The 13,933-nt window shown below is 37.5% G+C and overlaps 1 protein-coding gene across 1 annotated transcript in view; it reads right to left on the minus strand.

The window, feature by feature from the left end:
* The window catches only part of PHKB (phosphorylase kinase regulatory subunit beta), a 236,088-nt gene that overhangs the window by 60,723 nt on the left and 161,432 nt on the right, over window positions 1-13,933 (minus strand). The window lies entirely within an intron of this gene.

Below are 13,933 nucleotides of genomic sequence, written 5' to 3' on the forward strand. Positions count from 1 at the left end.
AAGCTTGACTACAGCCCATCTGTTTACAACATTGTTTATTGAATATTTTAAGCTCATTGTTGAGATCTACAGCACAGAAGAAAAGATTCCTTTCAAAATGTAACTGCTCATTGACTGTGTACCTGGTCATCCAAGATCTCTGATGAAGATGTACAATGAGATTAATGTTTCCATGTCTGCTAACACAACATCCATTCTTCAGTCGATCAAAGAGTAATTTTGACCTTCAAGTCGTACTTAAATACATTTGTTAAGATTATAGAGGCCACAAATAGGGATTCTCTGATGGGTCTGGGCAAAATACATTGAAAACCTTCTGGAAAAGATCCACCATACTAGATGCCATCAAGAACATTTATGATTCATGGGAAGAGGTCAAAATATCAACATCAACAGGAGTTTGGAAGAAGCTAATTCCAATTTTCAAAGATAACTTGGAGGGGTTCAAGACCTCAGTGGAGGAAGTATCTGCAGATGTGGTGGAAAGAGCAAGAGAAGTAGAATTAGAAGTGGAACCTGGAGGTGTCACTGAATTGCTGTAATCTCAAGACAAAACTTTAATGGATGAGGAGTTGCTTCTTATGGATGAAAAAGAAAGTGGTTTTTTAAAATGAAATCTAGGGCGCCTGGGTGGCTCAGTGGGTTAAGCTGCTGCCTTCGGCTCAGGTCATGATCCCAGGTCCTGGGTTCGAGCCCCACATCGGGCTTTCTGCTCAGCAGGGAGCCTGCTTCCTCCTCTCTCTCTGCCTGCCTCTCTGCTTACTTGTGATTTCTCTCTGTCAAATAAATAAATAAAAATCTTAAAAAAAATTTTAATAAAAAAAAATAAAAAAATAAAATGAAATCTAGTCTTGGTGAAGATACTATGAAGACTATTAAAATTACAACAAAGAATTTAGAATGTTACATAAACTTAATTGATAAAGCAACAGCAGAGTTTGAGAGGACTGACCCCAATTCTGAAAGAAGTTCTATTGTGGGTAAAATGCTACCAAATACATTACACAGAAATCATTTATGAAAGAGACACTCAATGTGGCAAACCCCATTATTGTCTCAGTTTAAGAAATAGCGGTACTCACCCCAACCTTCGGCAACCACCACTTTAATTAGGCAGCAGCCATCAAGATCAAGGCAAGACCTTCTATCAACAAGAAGATTATGACTCGCTAAAAAGTTCAAATGCTGGTCATCATTTTTTTTAGCAATAAAGTATTTTTTTTTAATTGAGGCATATTCATTGTTTTAGACATAATGCTATTATACTATTAACAGACTATAGTATAGTATAAACATAACTTTTATATGCACTGGGAAACCAAAACTTCATTTGACTTGCTTTATTGAGATATTTGGTTTATTGCAATAGTCTGAAGTCAAAACCACAGTATTTCCAAGGTACAACTGCATAACTAATTAATGGAAATAACACAAGAGTTTATTAGTAAGATTTATATTATGTTATTGATTAATTTTGCAGTATAGCTTAGAATGTCAAAAAATTAAAATATCTTGATAGCCTGCTGTTAAAGATGTATTATTTAAGCTCTATGTTATATAGTGTCACAAGAATTCCCATATTATAAGATCAGGAAACCAATAAGGAAATAGGTGAAATAATTTGTCAAAGGTCAAATTGTATATATATATATATTGTATATTGTATATATTGTATATATATTGTATGTATAGCCAGTGATAGAGCTTAAACCTGACTGCAGGTATGTGCAAGTCCAAAGTCACAAAGTCAGCATGGCACATGTCATAGCATGTATTTCATAGATTATATGCTGACTGCTGTTGTGGTTTGTATTAGGATTCTCCAGGGAAGGAGAACTGATAGGGTGTATATGTGTGAATAAAGGGCAGAAAAAGATTTACTATAAAGAATTGGTTCAGGCAATTACAGTGTCTGCTAAGTTCCCAAACCCACAGGTTGAATCAGCAGGTGGAAGACCAAGGAGAGTTGATGGTATAGTTCATCTGAAGGCCAGGAGGCTCAATACCCATTTCAAATCCAGAAGCAGGGAAAAAGTTGATGTCCCAGTTTAAGGCCATCAGGCAGGGAAAATCCTCTCTTACTCAGGGAAGAGTTACCTCTCTGTTCTATTCAGGCTTTCATAGATAAAGCCCACCCAGATGAGGGAAAGCAATCTGACTTGCTCAGTCTACTGATTTAAATGTTAGTCTTCTCCCCAAATACCCTTTCCCTCATCCAGAACATTGATCAAATATTTGGTGCTGTGTGTCCCAATAAAGTTGACACACAAAAATAAAATAATGGGGGGCACAGTGGCATGCAAAAACCTTGCGACCCACTAACAGTCCACTCTTCATCCACTTTAGATCAGGTTTTTAAGAAAACTCAACTCTAAGTTTGTCTACAAAACCTATTTTCTTATCTGCTTTTTGATAAAATATAATTCTGAAGTTCTTGGCAATTAAATTAAAAATTATCTCTTCTAATAAATAACATATACAAGTATATAGAATTCATAATTCTTCCTTTTGGAACATCATATTGAACCCTAGTGCAGTAGTTTTATTCTTAAAATGCCCTATGTTGCTTAAAATAATCGATTGTGGCAGGCTTGAATATGTCTTTTACTGAAAGAAGGGCAAGAGAGAAGAGAAAGAAGAAAAGAAAAAAGAATCCAACAAATAAATGGGTCGGACCTCATCCAAGGCTAGTCTTGCCTCAAGGGTAGTACATTTGAAACATTCTATGCCTCTGTTTTTGGGGCCTTACAGAAACTCATTTATGCTCATTAGCCTTCATCAGTAGGTCCTGCCAACACCCAGCATTTTTTCATTACACTCATTTTTCAGCAAAACCTCATTAGCTGAAGAAACCAAGCAGATGCTTTTTACATCTCAATTCCAACTGGAGACACTGCACCCGCAGTATTTTTCCTGTAGGAGCCAAGTAACAGGATACAGCAGTTTGAACACAGGCACATCCTGACTGGAACACATTGGCATCTTGTTCTGACATTTCCAACCAAGCCAAAGCAGCAACATGGAGAAAATTAATAGGGAAGCAGAGAAAAGGTAAGTAGAAATACCAGAGGAATAACAACATCAAGCATGGTTAAAGAGCTAAACTCAGCTCAAGAGGAGAGCTGGCCAGGGAAGAAACGGCCCTGTAGGATCCTCTGTTTACACGCCCCATTAATGATAATATAAGCTTTCTACTTAAGAGGAAAACAAATGAATTTTAAAAAAGAATTCCCAGATCTCACACACATAGGTTCAAATGCCGGAATGAAGAAATCAGGCAATGTCTTTTGACAGCAGGCCTTTCAATGACTGCGATTATCTTGGAAGAGAATACTGATCATCACTTTGTCACAATGAATTGATCTGTAAAACTGTTTTCCCTCCTTTCTAAGCACTTGCTGTAACTGGATGTTTCTATATTTTTATCTTAAAGAAATGACAGTGCCAAAGATCTTGCTACTTCTTGGAAACAATGCTAAAATGCTACATGGGCCCAGATGGAGAAAGCCTGACTCATGGTGTCCACACAGCTTTAATCACAACCAGAGGGAGGAACAAATTATGGGAAACTTATAGCAACACATCAGGAATAACTGATAAAATGAGATGAGACAGTGGAGGCAGAGGCAAAAGAGGGAAGCAGAGTTTCCAAAACTCTGGTCATTTCCCTCTCAGGGTTTTTGTCCTTTCAAAGGGCTTCAGTTCCTGGATTACCACCAATGAAAGGCCTCTAAAAGGTAGATGACAGGAAACCATCTTTTTAGAATCATGGGGGCGGAGTGAAGGTGGAGGAAGCAAGCAGAGCAAGCCAACTTGCTTTGGTTCTTCCCTTTCAGGTGCTTGTACTGAGTAGATCAGTACCCTGATGTCTGAGCTGAAAAGGTCAGAGATGGAAGGGACCGTTTTTAATCACCTAGAACTTGGGGAAAAGGGTAATGAAAAAGGTGTGAGAGTGTCTATGGGAGAGACTGGGTGGCAAGACTCCACTTAAGCCAGAGCAGCATAACTTTGTTGTATTTGTTGTTGCTGCTCTGGTTTTTTTAAAATTTTAATTCCAGGATAGTTAACATAGAGCAGCACAAATCTGAACTATTGTATATGCTGAGATTCTGCCTAAGATTTTGTGTGAAAAATAGGTTTCCTTGATAAAAAATCAGTAATCCACTTGATGGGTAAGAAGACTGAAGCCCAGCCAGAGGAAATGGTCCAAATCCAGGCCTCGGGACTGATTTGGTCCAGAGTTCTCTCTAATATGTCAGACTGCTTCATCTTACTGGTTATATAGTCAACGTTTCAGTACACTAGAGAAATGTTAAGTACGTGACTCTACTTATAAGTGGAAATGGACAGGCCACATATGCAGTCATTCCAATGTGACAGCCACCTAAGAAGGGTGGTCTTAAAGGAAGAGGAGTACAAAAACTTGTGCTACTTTCTCTTTCAGTATTTTATGCACATCCCAAGGACAAGAAGCTTGGACTAGTAAGACAGTGCAAGGGAAAAACTGTGGCAAGATTTATGGCTGCTGGCTTAGAGATCAAACAGCTACAGAGGTATCCAGGAAGCTCTAGAAGCCAGCAAACCTTTAACCATATATAGCTATCTTCACTGGTTGAGGCCAAACTGTTTCTAGTGTGGATTCTCAGAAAGGACCTGACTGCAGAGGAGACACCAGACCATCACTCTTAGCAGAGTAAACCTAAAGGTCTTCCATACCCTTGAGAGTACAATTCAACAATGTTGTATACTAGAAATGCTCCCACCTTAGAGGGTTTGCTCATTCATTCATTAGTCCAGACATCATGGCAGTTACTAGGAATGGCAGAAAGATAGATGAAACATTACTCCTATTCTTCATGAACTCCCCATTTAACAGAGAAGACAAACTATTCTTGTAGTTCAGTAGGATACTAAATACAGTGCTCTTAATGGTTGCTCTGAAGACGAAAGAGGAAGCATCTAATTTAAACTCAGAAAATTAAGGAGAACTTTATAGAAAAGTATCTTAGCTGTTGGTTCTTAAAGGATGAAAACTTGCCATTCGTGAATTTATTTAGTAAATATTTCTCTTCAGTTATGTGTCAGACAAATAAGACAAAATCTTTCTCTCATCAAACTTATATTTCAGTCTGGGAGAGATAGACAATTAATAAATAAAATGTATAAGTAACTAAATAATGAAAAACAATAAAAAACTGGATAAAGGTAAAGGGTAATATAACAGAGTGACTGAAGATATAGGAGCTAATTTAGCTTAATGGCCAGAAAATAATTCTTTTCAGGGTGTCATTAAATTTGAGACTGAATTCAAAAACAAATGAGCACTTCAGGCAGAAGGAATACCATGTGCAAAGGTCCTAAGATTGAAACCCTTGAAGGACTTGAGGAACTGAGAGGAGAGTGTCTGGAACATAACAGGCAAGCAAAAGAATGATAAGAGATGGGGGTGGAATTAAGGCCTAGCAGTGCTTACTAAGGCAACGAGGCATTTGGTTTTCAACCAAGTGAAATGAAAAGCTACTAAAAGGGTTTCAGGGGCACCTGGGTGGATCAGTAGATTTAAGCCCCTGCCTTCGGCTCAGATCATGATCCCAGGATCCTGGGATCGAGCCCCACATCGGGCTCTCTGCTCAGCGGGGAGCCTGCTTCCCCTCTCTCTCTGCCTGCCTCTCTGCCTACTTGTGATCCCTGTCTGTCAAATTAAAAAAAAAAAAAGGTTTCAAACATGAAAAAGACAATGTAATTTACATTTCTTAGAATAATAGTAATAAATACATATATTGAACATACTATATAGGCCAGGCCCCACCCAAGAATTATATTATGATGGCTACTATATAGACATGGGTTGCAGAGGGCAGAGTGGACACAAGGTGACGTGGGTTATAGCAGTGAGAATGAAGGAGCAAGTGGAAAGATTTTAAGAATATTTAGGAAATAGAATTGGCAGGACTGGATTTGGAAGGGGAAAAGTAGTGACAGAAGAAGAGAGAAAAGAAAGATTACTTTTATACTTTAACAGAGTTTAAAAGGAAGAGGGAATGTTCAATGGTGTTGAATATCTGGGAGGCCAAACAGACTTGAATCTGAAAAGAGATCACCGGATATATCAATTAGAAAATCATTAGAGGGGCACCTGGGTGGCTCAGTGGGTTAAGCCTCTGCCTTCAGCTCAGGTCATGATCTCAGGGTCCTGGGATCGAGCCCCGCATTGGGCTCTCTGCTCAGCGGGGAGCCTGCATCCCTCACTCTCTCTGCCTGCCTCTCTGTCTACTTGTGATCTCTCTCTCTGTCAAATAAATAAATAAAATCTTAAAAAAAAAAAGAAAATAAAATCATTAGAAACATTTTGACAACTATCATATGATCTCCCTGATATGAGGGAGAGGAGATGCAACATGGGGGGTTGAGGGGGTAGGAGAAGAGTAAATGAAACAAGATGGGATTGGGAGGGAGACAAACCATAAGTGACTCTTAATCTCACAAAACAAACTGAGGGTTGATGGGGGGAGGGGGTTGGGAGAGGGGGTGGAGTTATGGATATTGGGGAGGGTATGTGCTATGGTGAGTGTTGTGAAGTGTGTAAACCTGGCGATTCACAGACCTGTACCCCTGGGGATAAAAATATATGTTTATAAAGCTGTAAAAAAAAAAAAGAAAAAAGAAAGGATGAATACCCAAGTTTTGTAGCAACATGGACGGGACTGGAAGAGATTATGCTGAGTGAAATAAGTCAAGCAGAGAGAGTCAATTATCATATGGTTTCACTTATTTGTGGAGCATAACAAATAGCATGGAGGACAAGGGGAGATGGAGAGGAGAAGGGAGTTGAGGGAAATTGGAAGGGGAGGTGAACCATGAGAGACTATGGACTCTGAAAAACGATCTGAGAATTTTGAAGGGGTGGGGGGTGGGAGGTTGGGGGCACCAGGTGGTGGGTATTGTAGAGGGCACGGATTGCATGGAGCACTGGGTGTGGTGCAAAAATAATGAATACTGTTATGCTGAAAAAAATAAAAAAATTTAAAATACTAAAAAAAAAAAGAAAAAGAAACATTTTGCAAGTGGTTTTGGTGGAGGGATGACAGAAGCAGCTAAACTGTGTACAGTAAGCAGTGACTGGAAGTTGAGGAAATGGGAGATAGTCGCAAGTACTTTTCTACAATGTCTGAAAGAGAAGGAGACAATGGAAGTTAAGTCCTTAAGAGAGACGCAGTCAAGGAAATAGTTTTTTCAGTTTTTTTGGTCAGGAGACAAACATGTTTATAGATTCAGGAGAAAAAATAAGTAGAGAGAAAAAGGCTGAAATATAGAAGAAAGAATGGATATCAATATAGAACATGCAAAAGGTTGAGGGGAAAAGTTGAGCAGGTTACTGCCTATCATGGGGGCTTTCCTTGGACTTCTGGGATTCAGAAGAAAAGACAAGGATGTCAGTATGTACTAGAATCCATTAATTTAGCTTTAATCTTTATGTTTCTGGACCCTTCTGAGAACTTAAAACTCTATCTTCCAGTTTTAACAATTTTGCCCTCGTACAACATGAAAGGCTCACGCTCTGCTACAGAGGATTATTCATTGTTCATTACCACATTGAACTCATATATTCTTGGGCTGATTTTATTAGTTTCTTCAGCCTGTAAATAATATTATTAGAAGAGTCATAATCAATGTCCATTTATCTGACCATTACACAGTGTCCCTTAAAATTCATCTTCATCACCCAGGGGTTCCTGGGTGGCTCATTTGGCTAAGCATCTGCCTTTGGCTCAGGTCATGATCCTGGAGTTCCAGGATCAAGTCCCGCATCAGGCTCCCTGATCAGTGGGGAGTCTGCTTCTCCCTCTGCCCCTCCCCCTCTCATGTTCTCTCTTTCTCTCTCTCTCATTCTCTATTTCTCAAATAAAATTGTTATTGAAAATAAATAATATGAAAACTATATGCATTAATGGAATATGGTCTTCTCCTAGCTTCTGAAAGTAATTTTTGAAAGATATATTTCTTAGACCTTACAGTCTGACATTTCTAATTCAATATTATTCTTAAGAAGTATGGTATACAACAGGATAATGCAATCTGAAAAACGGCAATGGACAATTAAGTTGTAACTATTCCAAATCAAAGTTCAATATATGGCTAATTTTCAAAATGGAACTATATTCCAAATTTAAAAAAAGAAACTGTCTAAATTAAAACACTGGTTTGCATGTATATAGGGACAGGCTTAATCAGAGACATACACAGAGATAAAAGGAATTTAACACATCAAATATTCAAATTAAGTTTTTCTAAGCTGAATATAATTTTAAAAATACATTTAAATGGCTCCTTAATGAGGCCAATGCTTCCTTTACATCCTTCCCAATTCTTCACAAATTCAAAATCTCATCTTCTACAAAGTAGACAAACTATCATGCTTAATCCATAGAGGTTATAGAATTTTATACAAGAAGTATTTTATATATGATGATCATCAACAAGGTCAAACTATTTGACTAATCAAAAAGCAAAAATAAAGGAAAAATGTTCCAACTTAGGAGAAAGCAAAGTCATGGCAGAAACTACATAGTGGTTTCACATTCCTACTGGTAGGTAATTGGCTGATAAATGAATATTTATTTGTTGGCCTAGCTATATGCTAGTTGTTGGTGTGGGAGAGATGCAGTAATGTAAGTCATGCTGCTTCCAACTAATCTAAGTCATAATTAAGGAATGATGAGAATATAAAAAATGGCATTAGTAATAAAAGCCCGATTAACAATGATTCTTTGCTTGACCAAACTTTAGTCAAGCTCCTGAAACTTCTCTTAGGCTCAGCTATATGCTTTGTAAAATTCAGTTTTAGCAAGAATGCTGCTAATGATATCTGATTATCCTTGAATTCTCATCAGGCTCCTCATCTTCCACCATCCCTCAGCTGATGATACATGATAACTCTGGCCTATCGTCAACAAAGAAACCTGTTAGGTTGGTTTAGCCAGAATCCTCCTTCCCTGTGACATTTCCTCTTGGTAATTTTGCATCCACTGACTCCTACCCTGATCCTTGGCTATAAATTCCTACTTGCCCAAGCTGTATTTAGAATGATCCAAGTCTCTCTTCTCTTATTGTAAAATCCCATTGCAATGGTTCCTATACCTCCTATGATGGTCCTGAATAAAGTCTGCCTTATCATCTTTAACAAGTGTTATTGAAGTAGTTTTAGTCTTTAATCTCATGCAGTAAGTGTACATCTTTCACCACACTGTACCCACCATATATACCACCATATAACTATGTACACCATCATGTAACCATGGTATACATGGCTCACCTGGCCACACTTCAGTACCCATGCGTTCCAGCTTCAGATCTGTACCTGTGCGACCTTAGACATGCCACTTCTCTTTGAAACATTTCCTGCTCTACAAAATGAGGGAGTTAAAGAAAACACTCTTGACAATCTTAATATTATCTTAATACTTCTCTCTTAATATTCTATCATGTATGTAAGGTATAGGCAATAAATATAAGAAAACATATAATACATAAAACCATAAATTTTGAACTTGATCAGTGAAATAAGAAGAAATCAACTCCTCTCTGTTACAGTTGTGGGTAGTTTTATGGCTTATACAGACACATTCAATTAATAAGTAAAAGACTCCCAAATCTGGGCAAAGGTCTAAAACAATATGTTTAGATCAAGTATGTCTTAGGAAAGGAAAAATTGGGGGACGTGATTTCATTTTTATGATTTTTATTTAAGTGTAAACTTAAATTGTTTTATCTTATAATCCCTTGCTTTATTTTCATTAGCTAATGAACATTATGGAATATAAAATATTTCATGTAGTAACAGAAAAGCATTAAGTAGAGACCTTTTAATGAAATAGCAATTTAGCCATACCAGTAGTCTTAAAAATGTAATAATGATGTATTAAACATCAAATCCCCTTTTTTAAAGATTTTATTTATTTATTTATTTGAGAGAAAAAAAGCAAGCACAAGCGGGGCGAGGGGGTGGGTGGGGAGGCGGTGGACAGAGGGAAAAGGAGAAGCAGGCTCCCTGCTGAGCAAGGAACCAGAGGTGGCGCTCTATCCCAGGACCCTGAGATCATGACCTAAGTCAAAGGCAGACATTAAACCAACTGAGCCACCCAGGTGCCCCTAATCCTCAAATCTTAATCATCTCTTATTAGGATAAACTTCTAGAATATAAATGATTAGGTGTTTGGTAAAGGAAAGCTTGATATAGCCAAATGAAAAAACAATATATAGATATTTAAGATAATCTTTTATAGAAATAGTGCGAAAAATAACTGATAGTATAAATAAGTGTTAGTGACTCCAGAACTGAATATCCAACAAGGCTGCAAACACATAATAAGGGAGCCTATGCATATTAATAAGCCAAAGTGTTGAAAATATAATGTTTTTCTCCAGACTTTCTAGAATTTTTCTCATTGTCTTTAAAGATAAAGTATATCACTTATAAAATAAACTTTGGATAAAATATATTTTTCTTTTGTTGCTATTTTTCAATAATATTTATTTAGCTCTTAGTGTCAGACATTTTTAGAGCTTTACATATGTTATCATTTTATCATATATGACCACTGTGAGTTAGAAATGATTATCACTATTTAATAGATGAGGAAAGTGAGGCTTAGAAAGATCAATTAAATTGTCCAAGGTCACACAGTTAATCAGCAGGTGAGACTGGTTTAATAGCTGATCCTGTATCATATAAAGCCACTATACTATGTCACCTTCATAAAAATAAAAATATATCACATATGTATGTGGTATTCTTTAATCTTCTGGAAAATAATTTGTGCAAAAGTTTTATACACCTGTATTTTCAGAAAACAAAATATAAGCCCTTTTCTTCATTAATTTGAAAAATGAGAGGCCAATAAGTGTACATGTTTGTAACTGAGATCTGTATAAATATGTACATGATTTAGTAAGTAAGTACTGACTTTCATCCTAAATTTAGAACTTCTGCAGCTTGGAAAATAAGCTCTTATTATGACTAAAAAGCATTCCTTTCATATTGGCCTTTTCTCCAAAGACTGTCAAAGTAGATCAATCCATTTTAATTGGCATATTAAATGTGCTAGTCTACTTCTCAGATTCAAAGCTTGGGTGTCACGGAAAATGATAAAAGTGAAGCTGAATTTTCTCAAGGGTGCTTCAACACACATGATCTGGTCTATCATGATAATTATGACATAAATGTAAAATATTGCTTCAAGTAGCTGATCAAAAATACTCATATTTTATTCACCAGTACAATGGCAAAAATACCTGGAACTCTCTAAGGACCTCATAAGAGAACATCACTCCTTGGGGAGGTAGGGGCTCCTAAACCCCAGTCCTCTGATTTAGAAGAGGGCATCTCCTTGTAAAATGGCTCATTAAATAAGAGGGGGTTAGAATAGGACTAAATGGTAAGGTTTTCTTCAAAGATCAACAGACATTTAAAAACTGCGATCGGAGGGGCGCCTGGGTGGCTCAGTTGTTAAGTGTCTGCCTTCGGCCAGGTCATTATTCCAGGGTCCTGGGATCAAGCCACACATCAGGCTCTCTGCTTGGTGAGAAGCCTGTTCTCCCTCTACCACTCCCTCTGCCTGTGTTCCCTCTCTTGCTGTGTCTCTGTCAAATAAATAAAATCTTTGAAAAAAAAATAAAAAAATAAAAACTGTGAGTAGGTTCAAAATTAGGAAAAAAGGGGGAAGTAGGCAAGTCATAGGTAAGTTCATAAATTTATTTATATTTTTGAGAAAATATGATTTTTTTTCTCAGAGTAAAATGCCAGGAATATAAGTAGGCCCATGGGGTTGGACCAGAGCAGAGGCATAAACTGAGACCTGCAGTAGGTTCATTAAAATAACATTGGATCATAATATTCCTATACACCTTTATTTTGGACTAAAAGCCTTGCTTTTTTACTCGGATCTATTTTTCTTCTTTTATATTTCAGCCATAGCTAAAAGAAGTCTTCATCTTGTTGATGAAATATTTCATATCTCATGTCTATTATTGGAACTTTTAATAAGTTCAGTGGGTTAATTAGAATGATAATATTAAATGTGTTTAAGTTCAGTTTTTTTATTTCCAATTTAACATTTTTCACAGTTCTGGATATTTTTGATTAAGGCATTAAATTTTCATTGCCCATGGTATAAATATTAGTTGATAGGAAACTCTTACTTCCCTTAAGGACTACACACAGTATTACCTGAATAGAACATCTGTGTAGCTATAGCATATGCAGGCTAGGCTTTCAGAAGCATTTTTGATGCCTTGACTATTTTATTCTGTTTTATTATGATAATCACAAGAACTTCTGTTGAGTACTCAAATTTATTCCCATGCTTGTAGATAAATTTGGCTTTTTAGACCTACACAAACACTTTCTTTCCTTGCCAAGCTAATGAAGTGGAGCTTTTTTAATCCTTTAAGTAGAAATTATGTCTTAAACTGACTAAACTATTTGGGAGCATTAGAATGAACTGAACCAAATAAAACTGAGCCTCATGCAAAATTTCCTTAAATCACTGAAGATTAATAAACCTTTAAAAACTGTGAACAGATTTGAAACAAGAATAGAAAAGGGAAGCAGGTATAAGTCCATATTGTAGGAATACTATAAAATGAATCTACTATATTAGGAGAAGCTTATAACCTTTCTTGGATTGGAGCAAACTCAGTTCCTGAACAGATGGTCTTCTACCATTTAATCACTCTTTAACTCCCTACAATCTGGCTTCTGGGCACACTATTCACTAAAATCACTCAAAGATTACCAATAACCTAGGATCATGGAAGCCAGCAACAGAAGTGCTAGAAGGAATTTTATGAATCATACCCAGCCAAATAGTTTTATAGATTAGAGAACTGTAACTGTATTAGAGATACACTAGGAGACCTTCCCCAGATTACCCCACAGGTGAACCATGCAAGGTCTGAAGACTCATACCTGGAATTCTGCCAGTGCTGTGCTATTCCTCCAAGTCAACTAGGTAGTTTGCCTTCTTGAACCATTGTCTCAAAGTCAAGATCCTCCATACTTTCTCACTCAGTGATGCTGTTTTACCTTCTTGCCAGATGCCTTTGTTCTGCCCTTCTTTTGCACGTCCCTTTATTTTCAACATCTGCACTCCCCATACCCTGGCAAAGAACCAAGCCTCAGGCCTGGCCTTCCAAAAATTGTCTGCTCTCATAGTTTCAGTTTCCACCATGAACCATGTTAATAACAACAAAACCTTGTACCTTTTCTTTTGATTAAATACTGGGCACCTTGATTAACTACTATGTCTGAAGTGGAACTGTCAACATGCAAATAAAAATAATTAACATTTGGGGTACCTGGGTGGCTCAGTCATTAAGTGTCTGCCTTTGGCTCAGGTCATGATTCTAGGGTCCTGAGATTGAGCCCCTCATCGGGTTGCCTGCTCAGTGGGAAGCCTGCTTCTCCCTTCCCCAACCCCCCACATGTATTCCCTTTCTTGCTATCTCTACCAAATAAATAAATAAATAAAATCTTTTTTAAAAAAAGAGCTAACATTTGTTGAGTACTTAACTATAAACCAGGAACTATTCTAAGCTTTTAAACTGTATTAAGTCTTTGAGATAATATTCTGATTTTTACATGTAAGGAACCTAAGTTACACAGAGGTTAATCAACTTGCCCAAGCTTGGACTCAAATCCATGGACTGTGTTTCCAGAAGCTGTGCACTTAATTGTTTTGCTAGGCAGCAATAAAAATCTCCTATTTGGGGCGCCTGGGTGGCTCAGTGGGTTAAAGCCTCTGCCTTCGGCTCGGGTCATGATCCCAGGGTCCTGGGATCGAGTCCCGCATCGGGCTCTCTGCTCGGCAGGGAGCCTGCTTCCTCCTCTCTCTCTGCCTGCCTCTCTGCCTACTTGTGACCTCTCTCTCTGTCA

This window comes from Lutra lutra, chromosome 17 (genome assembly GCF_902655055.1).
Source record: "Lutra lutra chromosome 17, mLutLut1.2, whole genome shotgun sequence".
In the NCBI taxonomy this organism is placed as follows: domain Eukaryota; kingdom Metazoa; phylum Chordata; class Mammalia; order Carnivora; family Mustelidae; genus Lutra; species Lutra lutra.